Source organism: Canis lupus, chromosome 4, assembly GCF_011100685.1.
Source record: "Canis lupus familiaris isolate Mischka breed German Shepherd chromosome 4, alternate assembly UU_Cfam_GSD_1.0, whole genome shotgun sequence".
NCBI lineage: Eukaryota > Metazoa > Chordata > Mammalia > Carnivora > Canidae > Canis > Canis lupus.
This window is the reverse complement of record NC_049225.1, coordinates 54,523,300-54,539,303: the sequence shown is the minus strand read 5'-3', so window position 1 is coordinate 54,539,303 and position 16,004 is coordinate 54,523,300. Positions and strand designations below refer to the sequence as shown.

The window sequence follows — 16,004 nt, the reverse complement described above, 5'->3', positions numbered from 1 at the left end:
TGCAATTGCTGGGTCATAGGGTAGTCCTATTTTTAACTTTTTGAGGAACCGCCATATTGTTTTCCGTAGTGGCTGCACCAGTGTGTATTCCCACTAACAGTGTAAGACCGTTCCTCTTACCAACATCTGTTGTTTCTTGTGTTATTAATTTTAGCCAACCTGACAGGTGTGAGGTGATATCTCATTGTAGTTTTGATTTGCATTTTCCTGATGATGAGTGATGTTGAGCATCTTTTCATGTGTCTGTGGACCATCTGGATGTCTTCTTTGGAGAAATGTCTGTTGCTGTCTTCTGTCCATTTTTTAATTGGATTATTAAAAAAAGAAAGAATGCACTGTTAAGAGGCTGATTGGAGACAGAGACGGAAAGTGGTGGCCCAAACTCAGATGAGTGATATTGAAGGCCTGGTTATAAACTAGGTTTTAAGGGAGGATCCATTGAGGAATTGGTATAAATATGATCTTCTTACTTAATAAGTAAACTAGAATGACATAGTTTCTGCTTTATATAGTTATAACAATGAGCTTAGGCCTATAAATGGACCCACTACATTATGATGAAATGAAATTGTATTAAGTCACTATGAAGTTAGCAAAAGTAATAGTAGACTATTTTATTTTGAAAGTAGTTTCTTGCTACCAAAGCATACCTATATTCTGAATGGAAATGCTAAATAATGGGATAGCTCAAAAAAAAAATCCCCATGCAGAATTTAACAATATCTACTAATATTTGTGCACTTACTAAGCAGAACCACAGTAAGCACTCAGTGCTTGTTAGTTGTTGCTATGTATATTCAAGCCACTTTTACTGATATTATTTTGCTACACCTATGTACAGTGTCATGGGCTGGCTGCTCTTCTTCCTACTTTATACATGAGGACTCAAGGATAAGAGAGGCTATGTAACTTCCCATCTTCTGCTGGCTAAGAGTAACAGCACTAGGATGATAATGCACCTCTGTCGAATTGCATCCCAGGGAAAAGAAATTCTGACTCCTGCAAATCATAAACACGATGGCAAGTAGAAATTTTCCCCTAATTCAATTTCATATAGCTAGGTGTAAAAATACTTTGAAATTCATGGCATTAAAACTAAAAGACTACAGTTTCAAATTCAACAGAGTACTCACAGAAAGTCTTGAAATGCAATGAACTTTAAAAAAATCTGTCCAGAACCTCAAAAGCATTTATTCAGAATGTAAATGTTTGTATTTTGGCGTAAGTTCCTAAAAAATGGAGAAAATTTTATTGACAGTATTATATCACTACAAACCCAAGAAGGTTGACTTCACCTTTTACGTGGAGCCTCAGTGCTGCTGTAGCTCATCTGAAACTAGAATCTTTAAATGTTTCTTGAAAATAAAATATTGATGTATGATAGTATCTTAGGATTAAATGAAGTGGCTCAGTTCCCACGATCTCTTATAAATGTGTTAAATGGAGTGCCGAAAGAATTGACCCATTTCTCTAACTATAAATATAAACCTTTGCCAATTCATTATTCTACAATCTAGGCATGGAAATTTATAGATGTTATAGTGATTATTCATGGGGTTAGTATTTTCCTTAGAGTCTTCACAGAATGTCTCTCATAACTTCAGTCTTAGGCAGCTGATTCTATCAGCTCAGCAAGAGAGGTTTTATCTATCAATTGCAGACTCCCTGTAACCAAACTCATGAGATTAAGGTTTACATTAAAAATACCAATTTGTAAATTTGCAATGAAAAATAAGTGATGTGTAGATCGAGAGAGCTACATCTTCCCTCCCTTTAGAAAGTCTACATAGAAAGGGAATATAATGAGAAAGAAAATTAATATACTGGAAATCAAAAAGAGTTAGATAGAAAGAATTTTTTCATGGCAGCAGGCTGTTAGCCCAACAGAGGCAGCATCACCAGTGGCATCAAAGGACAGAGTTCTCCCAGCAAAGACTATAAATGCCTTGAGGGTAAGGACCCCATCTACTTTATATCAGTCATCTCTCCACAGCCTGGCATAGAATGGCCACTCGTCAAATGAGACTACAGCCCGTTGACTAAGACTCCTTCATTCAGTGTTGGAATGAATTCCACCTACTTTTCTCCTTTGGAGGCTCTCTTTTCTTCTATGAATCCATAGATGACCTTTTGAATACCACATTCTTTCATTAGATAGTAGTATAGTTGGGGATGAATACACTGATTAGGTAGCCAATTTGCCTTTTTATGCTGACTTGTGAATTTCTATTTCCATCTATTTGGTGTTTATGATTCTTCTGCTTCCCAGTTTGGGGAATGAGGAGCAGGGTATGTCACCGCAACCACTAAGTACATGTTCCTAAGGTTTCTTTCTACAAATCTGTTACATCAATACTCTATGCTATTCTCTAAGATGGGGTAGTAATGCAGTTCAGCCAGATTGGCCCAGTCTATTGCTTCTAATAGTTTCTGCTAATTACAAGAGATGAGAGTCAGGATATTAAAGGGCTGTTGAAGATGATCAAGATGGAAGCTTTGGGGAAAATCACCTTGTCATTGAACCCTGCCATCCACTGAAGTTACAGAAGTGTTTCACTTCCATCCATTTCCACAGATAATTAATGAGCCCTTACTGTGTTAAGGGCAAGGTTGTAGGTACATAAGACAATGTTTGCCTGCGTTTAACTTAGAAAGATAGCATTTTATCTTTGGACTTATGTTTTAATTTTTCAAATGGCCTTATTTATTTCCATTTAGTTTTATTAACACAATACTTAGACATTCTTAAAATGCATAAGCAAAGGTAAAGAGAAAAGTAGATAACCAGACAATGCAACTTGGTGCACAAACTGTATTTTAATACCAGACTCCCAGCAAAAATTACCCAAGTGAAGAAGTGGAAGAGTGAACCATGTCTTTGAATGACATCATTGGTTCTAGGAGGCAAGAGAGGTATCAGAAAATGTGCATCTTTTTTTTTTTAAGATTTTATTTATTTATTCATGAGAGACACAGGGCAGAGGGAGAAGCAGGCTCCACGCAGGAAGCCCGACGTGGGACTTGATCCCGGGTCTCCAGAATCAGGCCCTGGGCTGAAGGTGGCACTAAATTGCTGAGCCACCTGGGCTGCCCTAGAAAATGTGCATCTTTTGCCAACTCCTATATTACCCATCTCCATGATTTTCATCATGTTACTCAAGTATTAGTTTTTCATGTAAGTGATGAAAAAGTTGGACCCGATGATCCCTGGTCTCCTTCTAGATCAGAATATGTGACGGCCCACCATTTGTGAGCTTTAAAAATTATGTAAAATTATTTTTTCTGCAATCTATTACAAAAATGATACTAGAATATTTGGTTTGTGTTTTTCCCCCAGCTTTAGTGAAGTATAATTGACAAAAAATTGTATCTATTTAAGTTATACAACATGATGATTTTTTATACCTATACATTGCAAAATAATTACTACAATCGAACTAACACATCCATCACCTCATGTAGTTACCGTGTGTGTGTATGTGTGTGTGTGCGTGTGTGTTGAGAACACTTAAGATTACCCTTTTAGCAAGTTTCAAGTGTAAAATGCAGTATTATTAATTGTCACCATTCTACTAATGGCTTCTGAAAGTTTGACTTTTCTGGACTCAACATATATGAGAGATCATGTGATATATGTCTCTCTGTTTTTGGCTTATTTCACTTAGCACAGTGTCCTCCAGGTTTGTCCATTCATCCACCTCTGGACACTTAGATTGTTTTTGAGTCTTTGCTGTGGTGAATAAGGGTACAATGAACATGAAGGTGCAGATACCTCCTCAAGACCTTGATATAATTTCCTTGGTATACATACCCAGAATTGTGATTGCCGGATTATAAGGCAATTATATGTTCAATTTTGGGGTGAAATTGTTAATGTTTTCCATAATAGCTGAATCAGCTCATGTTCTCACCAACACTGTCCAAGGGCACCCTTTTCATCATACCCTCACCAACACTTGTCTTTTTGATAATAGCCATCCAGACTGGTAAACTTCTCTCTCAGTGTGGTTTTGATTTGCATTTCCCTGATGAGTGACATTGAGCAGCTTTTCATATGTGTGACCATTTGTATATCATCTTTGGAAAAATGTATGCTCAGGTCTTGCCCAATTTTTAGTCATGTTGTGTTTTGCTACTGAGTTTCATAAACTCCTTATATACTTTAGATAATAACTCTTGACCAGATGAATGGTTTGCAAATGTTTCCATCCATTTCATAGGCTGCCATTTTATTTTACTTGCTATACAGAAGCTTTTTAGTTTGATGTAGTCCCACTTGTTTATTTTTACTTTTGTTGCCTGTGCTTCTAATGCCCTATCCGTGAAATCGCAGCCAGGACCAAAGTAAAGGAGGTTTTCCCCTATGTTTTCCTTTAGGAGTTTTACCTTGTCAGGTATGAAATTTAAGTCTTTAATCCATTTAGAATTAATTTTTGTTTAGACACAAGTTTAAGTTCAATTTCATTCTGCATATGGATATCCAGTTTTCTCAGCCCCATTTATTGAAGAGAATATCCTATTCCTCACGGCCTTTTCAAAGATTAGTTGACTGTATATGTGTGGGTTTATTTATGTGCTCTTTTCTGCTCCATTGTTCTGTGCATCTGTTTTTATTCCATTACATACTGTTTTCATTACTACAACTCTATAGTATAGTTTGAAATCAGGAAGTGTGATACCTCCATCTTTGTCCTTCTGTCTCACACTGCTTTGGTTTGTCAGGGCTTTTCATGATTCTGTACAAATTTTAGTATTATTTGTTCTATTTCTGTAAAAAATATCATTGGAATATTGATAAGGATTAATTAGATAAGCTGAATGCCTTAGGCAGTATGGATATCTTAACAAGATTAATTTTTCCAAACCATAAACCTGTATCTTTCCATTTATTTTTTTCTTTTTCAGTTTCTTTTATCAGTGTTTTGTATTTTTTAGTATTTACATCTTTCATTTCCTTGGTTAAATTTGTTTCTAAGCATTTTATTCTTTTTAGTGATTGTAATTCAGATTATTATCTTAATTTTCGATCACTTGTTAGTGTATATAAATACAACTGATTTTTGTGTATCGATTTTGTATACTGCAACTTCACTGAATTTATTCTAACAATTTTTTTTTGTCACAATCTTCAGGATAAGAAAACAATATACATAAGATTATGTCATCTTCAAACAATACTGTTTAAGTTATTCCTGTACAATTTGGATGACTTTTATTTCTTTTTCTTGCCTAATTACTATGGCTAGGACTTTAATCTGTTTATTACAAGTGGGCACCCTTGTCTTGTGTTTTTTGTTTTTGGTTTTTTTTTTTTTGTTTTTTGTTTTTTGTTTTGTTTTGTTTTGTTTTTTTTAGAGTGGAGCCCTCTGATTTATTCAAGTATAGTTGACACCTGATGTTATTTTAGTTTCAGGTATACAACACAGTGACCAACAACTCAGTACATGATGCTTTGCTCACCACCAGTGTATCTACCAGCTGTCACCATGCTATTGTAGTTATCACTATTGTAACACCTTTAACTCTTTTCCCTATCCTATACCTTTTATTTCCATGACTTCTTTATTCCATAACTTAAAACTGAAAACCTGTATCTCACATTCCCCTTCACCCATTTCCCTGTCCTTCAACCCCCTCCCCTCTGGTTAGGCACCCCTGTCTTATTCCTAATTTTAAGGGAAAGCTTTCAGTTTTTCGCTGTTGAGTGTCATGTTGACTATAGACTTGTTATATGCAGCCTTTATTATGTGGAGGTACATTGCTTTTATATTTAATTTGTTGAGCTTTTATCCTGAAAGCATACTGAATTTTCATCAAATGCTTTTTCTGTATTTATTGAGATCATCATATGATTTTTATCCTTTATTCTATTAGTGGGTATATCAAATTCATTAATTTATTGTGGTGAACCATTCTTGCATCCCAGGGATGAATCCCACTTGATCATAGTATATGGTCCTTTTAATATGATGTTGAGTTCAGTTTGCTTATATTTTGTTGGGGATTTTTTACATCTCTGTTAATCAGGGATTTTGGCCTGTAAGTTTCTTTGCTTGCAGTGGCCTTATCTGGCTTTGGTTTGAGGGTAATGCTGGACTCGTTAAATAAGTTTGGAAGTGCTCCCTCCCTAATTTTTTGGAAAGGGTTGCTAAGGATTGGCAAAATTCACCCATGAAATCATCTGGTCCCAGGCTTTTCTTTGTTAGAAGTTTTGATTACTACTTCATTCTCTTCACTAATAATTACTCTGTTCAGATTTTCTCTTTCTTTATGATTCATTCTTGGTAGGTCATATGTTTCTAGGAATTTATTTCTTTGAGGTTGTCCAGTTTGTTTGTGTGCATACTTGGTCATTATGGTCTCTTATCCTTTGTATTTCTGTAAGATTGGTTGTAATATCTCCTCTTTGATTTATTGTTTTATTTATCTGAGTCCCTTTTTGTCCTATGTTAGTCTAGCTAAGTGTTTCTCAGTTTTCCTTTTTTAAAAAAAAAAGATTATTTATTTATTTATTTATTTATTTATTTATTTATTTATTTATTTATTTATTTATTTATGATAGAGAGAGGCAGAGACAAAGGCAGAGGGAGAAGCAGGCTCCATGCCGGGAGCCTGATGTGGGACTCGATCCCGGGACTCCAGGATCGCACCCGGGGCCAAAGGCAGGCGCCAAACCACTGAGCCATCCAGGGATCCCTCTTTTTTTTTTTTTTTTTTTTTTTGAAAAAAAAGTTTCATTGCTGTTTCTATTGTTTTTCTGGTCTTTCATTTATATGTGTTAAAATCTTTATTATTTCTTTCCTTCTGTTAACTTTGGGCTTAGTTTGTTCTTTTTCTAGTCCCTTTATGTTTAAAGTTAGGTTGTTTGAGATTTTTTACCCCTAATATAGATATTTAGCACTCTAAACTTTTCTCTAAGAATTGCCTTCCTGGGATCCCTGGGTGGCTCATGGTGTGATCCTGGAGCCCCAATAGAGTCCTACATCAGGCTCCCCGTGGGAGTCTGTGTCTCTTGTGAATAAATAAAAAAAATCTTTATTAAAAAAAAGAATTGCTTTCCTGCATCCTATAAATTTTAGTATGTTGTGGTTCTGTTATTATTTGCCTCAAGATACTTTTTTGTTTTTCCTTTTGAATTCTTCTTTCACCAATTAGTTCCTCAGGAGTGTGTTTAATTTCTATATGTGTGAGAGTTTTTCAGTTTTTATCTTGTTATTGATTTTTTTTGGGGGGGGGGGAGAGAGAGAGAGAGAGAGAGAGAGAGAGAGAGAGAGAGAGAGAGAGAGAAGATGAGAGCACTTGTGCAAGAGGGGGGAGGGGCAGAGGGGGAGAAAGAGAATCTTAAGTAGGCTTTACATCAAGTACTGAGCCTAACATGGGGCTCAATCTCACAACCCTGAGCTGAAATCAAGAGTTGGATGCTTAACTGACTGAGCCACCCAGGCAACCCCTGTTACTGATTTTGAATTTCGTACCATTGTGGTCAGAAAAGTTACTTGATATTTATTTAATCCTTTTAAATTTATTAAGACTAGTTTTATGACCCAACATATGATATATCCTGGAAAATGTTCCATGTACACAGGAGAAGAACGTGTATTTTGCTGCTGGCTGAAATGTTCTGTGTATGTCTGTTGGGTCCATTTGACTTATAATGTTATTCAAAACCACTGTTTCCTTATTGATTTTCTGTCTGGATAATTTATTCATTATTGAAAGTGGAGTATTGAAGATCTGCTATTATTGTATTGCTGTTTATTTCTCTCAGAAGTTCTGTTAATAGTTTTACCCTTACATATTTAGATGTCCCAATGTTGGGTGTATATATGTTTACAATTGTTATATTCTGATAATTAAATAGACCTCTTTATTATTATATAGTGACTTTGTCTTCTGTAACAGATTTTGACTAGAAATCTATTTGTCTTATGTGACTATAATCACTCCTGATGTCTTTTGGTTGCTGTTTATATGGAGTATCTTTTTTCAGTCCCTTCACTATATGTATATGTACATATACATATGTATATCCTTAAAGCTAAAATGAATCTCTTGCCAGCAGCGTATTGCTGCATCTTGTCTTTTTCTGTCTATCCAGCCATTCTGTGTCTCCTTATTAGAGAATTTAATTCATGTACATTTAAAGTGATTGTTGATAGGTAGAGACTTATTATTTGTTGTTTTTTTTTGACACTTTTTAATTTTTTTAGTTCCTTTGTTCTTCCTGTCTTACTGTCTCCTTTTATGATGTATGTGTGTGATAGTGTGCTTTGATTCGTTTTTATCTTTTGTGTATCTAGTAGAGTTTTTTTTTCTCTTTACCACATAGCTTATAAAAAACATCTTATAGTTATAATAGCCTATTTTAAGGTGATAACTACTTAACTTTAAATGCATACAAAATCACTCTATGCTTTTACTTCTCCCCCCATTTTAAGCTTTTGGTGTCATACTTGACATTTTTATATTGTTCATCAATTAACAAACTATTGTAGCTATAGCTGTTTTCAATGCTTTTATCTTTTAATTTTGAAATGAGAGCTAAGAGGCATTTTTTTGTGTGCCACCATCGTAGTATTAGAGTATTCTGACTTTGACTATGTATTTCCGTTTATCAGTTATTTTTTACTTCCATTTTTCACATTGTTAGCTATCATCCTTTTGTTTCTACCTCAATTCTGATTATCATTTCTTGCAAGGCAGGTTTAGTGGTGATGAACTCCCTCAGCTTTTTGTTAGCAGCATCAGAATCTTATTTATCACTAGCAATGTTCATTATTAGTAAAACACTAAACAGTTATAAAGCAACTGTTATATATGAGACACATGCTGGCTGGGAGTTTGCCCAACTATGTCATTTTCATATATGTAAATGAATTCCTTCTAAAGATCAAATAATTAGAAATGTATAACACTGCATTTTTTCCTGTTGGCAACTTTTAATTTTTTTGGTGCACAGTTGCTGGAATTTGGTGTTGAATTTTGGGGATTTTGGAGATTGGCTTTTGATTTCAAGCAGTACTCCTCATTCAGAGGGCTTATAATTAGCTTGGAATTCCTGTATCCAGCAGTTATATTTTGTACCACTGAGCACTGATGGGACTATAAAAATAAAGATGAGCAGTGCTCATATTTTCCAAGTACAGGCCTTATTTATTTTGCCTAGTATGGGGTACCTATCATGAAGTCTGGCCCATCTTTATTGATCAATAAATTTTATTTCCAAATAAAAATGCGATATTTCCAGAGTTTTACTTTCAGCAAGCCTATAATACAATGAGAAATTATGGACCAGAAAGGATTTTTGATGAATTGATCAGTGTTTTTTGCTGAAAGGGAAATAATACATGGGACCATCTGTGTAATTATACCAGTATTTGCTTTACTGTATTTAACTAAGTTTTTTAAAAAGATATATTTATGGCATGTTTTATTGGTAGTCATATTAATTATCAAGTGTGTCAATTCCTTTTCAAAATACTGACATAGCTTGAGAATCCTTCATTTTGTACCGTGCATATATTTGAATTTCCAAAGCAGAAAATGACTTCTTCTTAGACACTATGTCTGGCCAATGGAGATATTCTCAAAACTGTGGGTCACTGATTTGTCACTGAGCCAGACTTCCTTCACAGAAAAAGTCTCTTCTAAATAAACCACATAATATTGCCTTTGGCCAGTGAAAAACATGGTTGGATTGTTCTGTTTCAAAGAGCTAAAGCTGGCTGAGTGTAATTTTGCATCAGGTATTATTTGTGAAATGAATGGCTGGCATAATGTTACTGTCATAATTACCTGCTATTAGTTTAAATCAATTTCAACTGTCTTTGGCTTGTCTATACTACATACTTTCCTATCCTTTAATTAAATATTGCATCACAATGTTTTTTCAAGAACTTGGGTGAGATTATGAACATGTCTTGGTGCCCTATCATCCACAGCACACGTGGGACTTCTGTCTGTCTTCATTTTTTCTCAATTCCCAAGTTGGTCTACTCAGTTCATGTGGTGCAGATTTTGCTGATTGCTTCCTTTTAGTCCCCAGGACTATCATATGAGCCCAATATGGCCAACATGAGGACCTCATTCCCTCGTCATAAAGATTTGTTCAGGGATTAACGTGCAGCTCAAGCTTAGAATCCTTTTCTGGAAAAGATCTTTTACTTTTCCTATGGAAGTGAGCTTGAGACCACCTGTGGACATCTTACTACCCAACAGAGAGAGCAAAAGTGAGAATTAAACCAAGAGAAGCCTAGAGAAGAAGGGGAGATAGAGCCTTCATTGTATTTTAACTGCTGCACTCCATCCCACCTATGATTCATCTCTTGGGGTTAGAGTTACATGATTTAGGAACCCCCTACCCCCTTTTTTCCTTAGGGTACTTTGGATGAGTTTTGACTGCTATAATCAGAAGGTTCCTGGTGAATGCCTCTTTTCATATTTGTGCCATTGACTACTTTGTGCCTCATGATGGCCCTGCAGTAGTATCTCAGTTTAACCTGCCCTGACACAGCAAACACTGTCCCCTGTAATCATAGCCATCCTGCCTTGTACCTCAGACCTTAACGTCTTTGCCAGGAATCTGATTTGGTAATCTCTCACAAAGTCTTACAAAGGGCTTGTTAGTTTTGAGAAGTATTTACATTGGTAAGAGAACTCAGTATCCAAAGTACAATACAATATCTTAACCTGTCAGAAAGATTAAATGAAGTCTGAAAACTCAAGGTAAAGAAAATGGAGTTGTATGTACCTTCTTGGTCTTGGGTTTAAAAAAAAAAGAACCTGCATTCACTTAAAAATACCTATTGTGCATTTGCTATTAGCAAGGTGTGGTGGGAAGAAATAGGACACAGTACAGAGTAAGCAGTTTCTGCTCTCTTGGAAAATAATCATTTTCTATCAGGACATTTTGACATGAATCAAGTAAAAATACAAATAAATATGTAATCACATCCATGGTAAGTACTGGTTTTGGGGCCTGTGTAGCAGGAGGCTGTTGGTTCTGGGTGTTCAGAGATAATTAAATCCCAGAAGAAATGATAATGGAGTATAAATTTGAAGGTTGAATAGGAGTTAAAGAGCTGAAAACATGAGAGTGAAGGTAAGTTCCATGAAAAAGAAAAATCTTTCCAGAAGGAGAAAACAGCTTTGTAAAAGATTCTCAGGTGGAAAGATACAGGATCTCTTTGAAGAAGAGACAGTGGCAGCAGATAAGACAGGGTACATAGACAAGGAACCAGAGAAAGCCAGGCCTTTCAAGTCCTGGTGACAGTTGCTGTCTTTACCTTTCAGGCAATGGTAAGAAAGACATTTAAGGAGTTTAGTTCACAGAATGACACAATTAGGTTTATGTTATAAAAGTTATCACTGCAACTTCGTGATGTTAAATCGGCTGGTACAAGAATCACCTGGATTACCAGGTTCCTATTCCATTCAGGTAGAACCAAAGTGTGGGCCCCTTGCTCTGGTCATTTTAAAACCTCCCTTGGATGATTCTAACAGAAAGCTAGGCTTGAGAATTGCAGATGTAAACCAGGTAGGAGATGTAGGAGCACCTGTGATAAAGAGTCTCTGCAAGCTGGCTTTTTAGTATGACTTGAGGTTATCACCACCCCTCTGCACCCCAAACCTAATATTGTGAATTGCCTTAATGAAAATGAACTTCTTAAGTGAGAGATTTGTTCCCCTGCCCCCAAATTAGACCCAGCACACCTGAAAAGTTTGTCACCTCTCAGGATCAAATTTCAAGAGGAAATTAGCCACACTAAAACATTCCTAGAAGATGATAAAAGGAATCTGAACCATAATGAGCAGAAATGATCCAGGGGCAGCAGATATCTTGAAAGTGTAATCAAATAATCCTTTACAAAGGATGATTTTGGTCCTCTGATTTCAAGTAAGTCAAAGGCTCTTATTCATTCATTGGGTAAATATAAGGTCCAACTACTTTCCAGTGTTAGACATTGGAAACAATGGCAGGAGATGGTGCAGACAAGAATTCTTGTCCTCCTGGAGCTTTTGGTCCAGTTAAGAATGAAGTTTTCTTGCTCATCTGATCCTTAAGGTCAGAATTTTAACCTGACCTTTATGGTTAGCACCTTTAGAATCTGTATGTGTTACAGGGAGATGCATTTCAGTTATGAATTTTAGAACATTAAAAGTAGGAAATCTCTGAAAAGCAAGGAGATTAACATCTGTGGAAGGATTCTAAGGTGGCCTGTAGGATCTAAGGGCAAGGACTGGAAGATGTAATAGGAAGATGACTGTTGAGTGATCTGGTCTAGCGATCTCTAGAGTCTTTTACAAAGCTGAAAAACAAATATTATGGTATTAATAGCAGCTCTTACATGGTTTGAACATTTACCATATGCCATACACCTTAAGTGCTTTATTATGCACTATCTCATGTGAGATTTATAACACACATCATGCAGATGAGGAAAATGAAACTGTATCAAATTATACTTTTTAGAAGTTAAAAATGTGACTTCTACAAATATAAAGTAAAAAGATGTAAAAAAATTGACTCAGTAATTAATGAAGATGTACATATGATGGTAAGGTTGGTTCCATGAACAGTTGAGGGAGTTCTTTGTTTATAGGTGTGTTAGTAAAAGTACGTTAGTACAAGATTACTAGATTGGGTAAAAAACTGATTAATGTTTTATAGGGCAATAAACCGTCACACTTGGGATTATTTTTTCTCCTGGAAAGATATAATTTGTATCTTTAATAGACAAAGCCTGCAGGGTAATGCAACTTCACTAATTTTGGGATCTTTATTTCGTAGTTCATTAGGTATTTTTTTCCTTTTTTTTTTTCTTTTGGTTTCAGAAGTAGAATATAGTGATTCATCACTTGCATATAACACTCAGTGCTCATCACAAGTGCCCTCCTTAACACCCATTCCCCCAATAGCCCAACCCCCACCCACCTTCCTCCATCAACTGTTTGTTCTCTTTTGTTAAGAAGCCTATTGTTTCCCTCCTTCTCTCTCCTTTTTTCCCTTCCCTGCACGTTCATCTGTTTTGTTTCCTAAATTCCACATATGAGTGAAATCGTATGGTATTTGTCTTTCTCTAATTACACTTAGCATAATACACACTAGCTCCATCCATGTTGCTGCAATGGCAAGATTTCATTATTTTTGATGGCTAAGTAATATTCCAGTGTGTGTGTGTGTGTGTGTGTGTGTGTGTGTGTGTGTACACACACACCACATCTCCTGTATCCATTCGTCAGTTGATGGACATAGGCCCTTTCCATAGTTTGGCTAGTATTGATAATGCTGCTATAAATATCAGAGTGCATGTGCCCCTTCAAATCTGTTATTTGTGTATCCTTTGGGTGTATGCTTAGTGGTGCAATTGCTGGGTCATGAGTAGTTCTATTTTTATCTCTCTAAGGAACCTCCATACTATTTTCCAGAGTGACTGCAGCAGTTTGCATTCCCACTAGTAGTGTAGGAGGGTTCCCCTTTCTCAGCACCTTCGCCAACATCTGTTGTTTCCTGTGTCTCTTAGGTAATTCTTGAGAGAGCATGTTACACAATTGGCACATGAAACTTGGAATGAACATGATTTTCTTTTGGCCTTATTTTCAAGTTTTGGATGATTATTCTTAACATTGGAAGAGTTAAGCAACTTTTCAGGATTTTCAAGCTCTAATAATGAGGCCAGGTCATAACTGACCTTTCTCCAAATACCCATACTGAAATGAGCCATGCAGCAAATATCTGGGGGGAGATATTAGGGAAGCATCTTTTGAATCCCATCACCATTGTTCTGCCTTTTTATATGTCTGAGCTTGTTTTTTCCAGTTGCTTTATGTTTGTTTATTTGATTCCTAAAACATTTGTAAACCACTCCAAATTAACCTCTTCTCCTATTTTGTTCCTGCAAAAGTGGTTTGGCACACCAAACATGAATGATAAGTAGCTAGTAGTTCATTAACCACTTGCTACTGTTGGCTAGAAGACAAAGGCTCTGGAATCCCAGGTAGAAATCTGACTCTTTAGAATTTATTGCAGCTGTTTCCTCAATAAGATTTCTCTGTCAGTTTATGGGATTGTGTGTGTGTGTGTGATTGTTGTTATGTTAGGGCATTACTGATGGTCTTCTGTTTTTAGCATGGTAATCTTGAGCTCTTAAGGTTTAGAGAGAAGGTCCAGTCCTCTGCAAATGGCACTTTGTTCAGCCTCATGTAACTAACTGCAGACTTGGTCTCACTGTTTTCCTTTCCTGTGAGTTAATCTTGAGGAAAGACTTCAGTGTTAGGTTTTCAGGATAAACGAAAAGTAGCTGTATGGTTGGCTTAATGTTTCATTAAGGCAAAAGGAACTTCTCTGTGTTTAAGGTGATAGACCCCTATTAGTAAAGGTAAAGTGGCAGAAAACTAGTCAGTCAAATGGTTTATTTTAGGAACTCAAACTAGATGTGAGAGTACAATTTTTGCTTTTTAGTTAAGAGGAAGGGTCTGATATTTGCTCCATTGGGAGAAAGCTAAGCTGAAATTTATAGGCTCTGTAATAACACATCATTTAGTAAATATAGTGTATGATATTTAATGTAATTTATGGGCCACTTTACATGGGTTATCTCACCAAGTCCTTAGCAATTCCATGAGGTAGAGTACACCATTGTCTCCATTTTATGGATTCAGGAAACTGAGGTTCACAGGGGCTAAGTAAGCTAGCCAAGATTCACAGCCGGTAAGAGAAGTAGAATGAAGATTAGACCCAGGCCAACTGATGACAAGCCTACTTCTGTGAAGGTCAGATGTCATCGCCTTTCTCACATGATGCCGGGAGAAAGCACATAGAAAATTAGCCAAAATCCCATTTTCTAACCTCAGATCCAGCATTAACTGTCTTTGCAACTCTGGGTGAGTCATCTCATCTGTCTGGGCCTTCATTTCCCTCTGTAAAATGAAGGGTAGAAACAATTTGGATTGGATGGTCTCTGGGGTTCCTTCCAACTCTAAAGTTCTCTGATTCTGTAATTGCATCCTGACCTTAGAGAGGCACATTCTCCCCTCCCCCACCACACATACACTGCTTCCCAAGGCAAAAATCTAATCCTGCTCTAAGTGCCCATTGCACTTTGATGCTAAACTCAAGACGCCACCAAATCCTATCATTTACGACAGCCCCTGAGGGACACACATTTTAAAAAATCTGGCAAACCCATTCTTTAAAATAAGTTGCTACTAGAGTGCGTTTTTAGGAAGTAAAATATATTTTTTTTAATTTTTATTTATGATAGTCACACACAGAGAGAGAGAGAGAGAGAGAGAGAGAGAGAGGCAGACACAGGCAGAGGGAGAAGCAGGCTCCATGCACCGGGAGCCCGACGTGGGACTCGATCCCGGGTCTCCAGGATCGCGCCCTGGGCCAAAGGCAGGCGCCAAACCGCTGCGCCACCCAGGGATCCCAGGAAGTAAAATATTAACACAAAAAATATTAACTCATTTGTTTCCTCTTGTTTCATGGTAAGAGGAAATATCAAAGGTAGCCCACACAATCCAGCAGAATGTACTCAGGACACCTTGATGGAGTGTCATCCAGAAGCAATCACAGGTGCACAGAATTAGGACATACTCTGATTATAGTCACATTGTTTTCTCCTTTCTATTTTCTCTAACCATCGCACATCTGGAAGAGCATGTGAAATGTTACATTCCTGGACCAGTGCAGTTACAGAGCAGAGAGCAACAAGAGTGCCCAAAAATAATGGCATTATTTTTAGTTGCAGCCGCACTGGATGCACCTAATAGGATGGGGGGGGGGGGGCAACTCCGAAGTACTGAACCAATGTAGAAATGCTAAAAATATTGTTCCCACTCCAGCAATTGAAATGGTGAGCAATGACTGAGGCAGAGGCAGGTAGGGAAATTAAATTAGGATTCATGTTTCTCAGCTGTGGTAGGCTGGGTTTCAGGGCTGGCAGGCACTCAGTGGGCTCACGGGGGCTAGCCCGGGACTGCCAGTGGGAGAAGTGAAAAAG

General features: G+C 36.8%; 1 protein-coding gene across 2 annotated transcripts in view; it reads left to right on the top strand.

Moving 5' to 3' along the window:
- SGCD (sarcoglycan delta) overlaps positions 1–16,004 on the top strand; it is a 910,945-nt gene that overhangs the window by 517,916 nt on the left and 377,025 nt on the right. The window contains exon 1 of one of the 2 annotated variants that reach the window (XM_038534932.1): positions 15,863–15,883. The exons of the other annotated variant lie outside the window; for it this stretch is intronic. The gene's annotated coding sequence lies outside the window, so the exon portion shown is untranslated. Of the gene's footprint in view, positions 1–15,862; positions 15,884–16,004 lie in introns of those variants that run through there. 2 annotated transcript variants of the gene reach the window in all.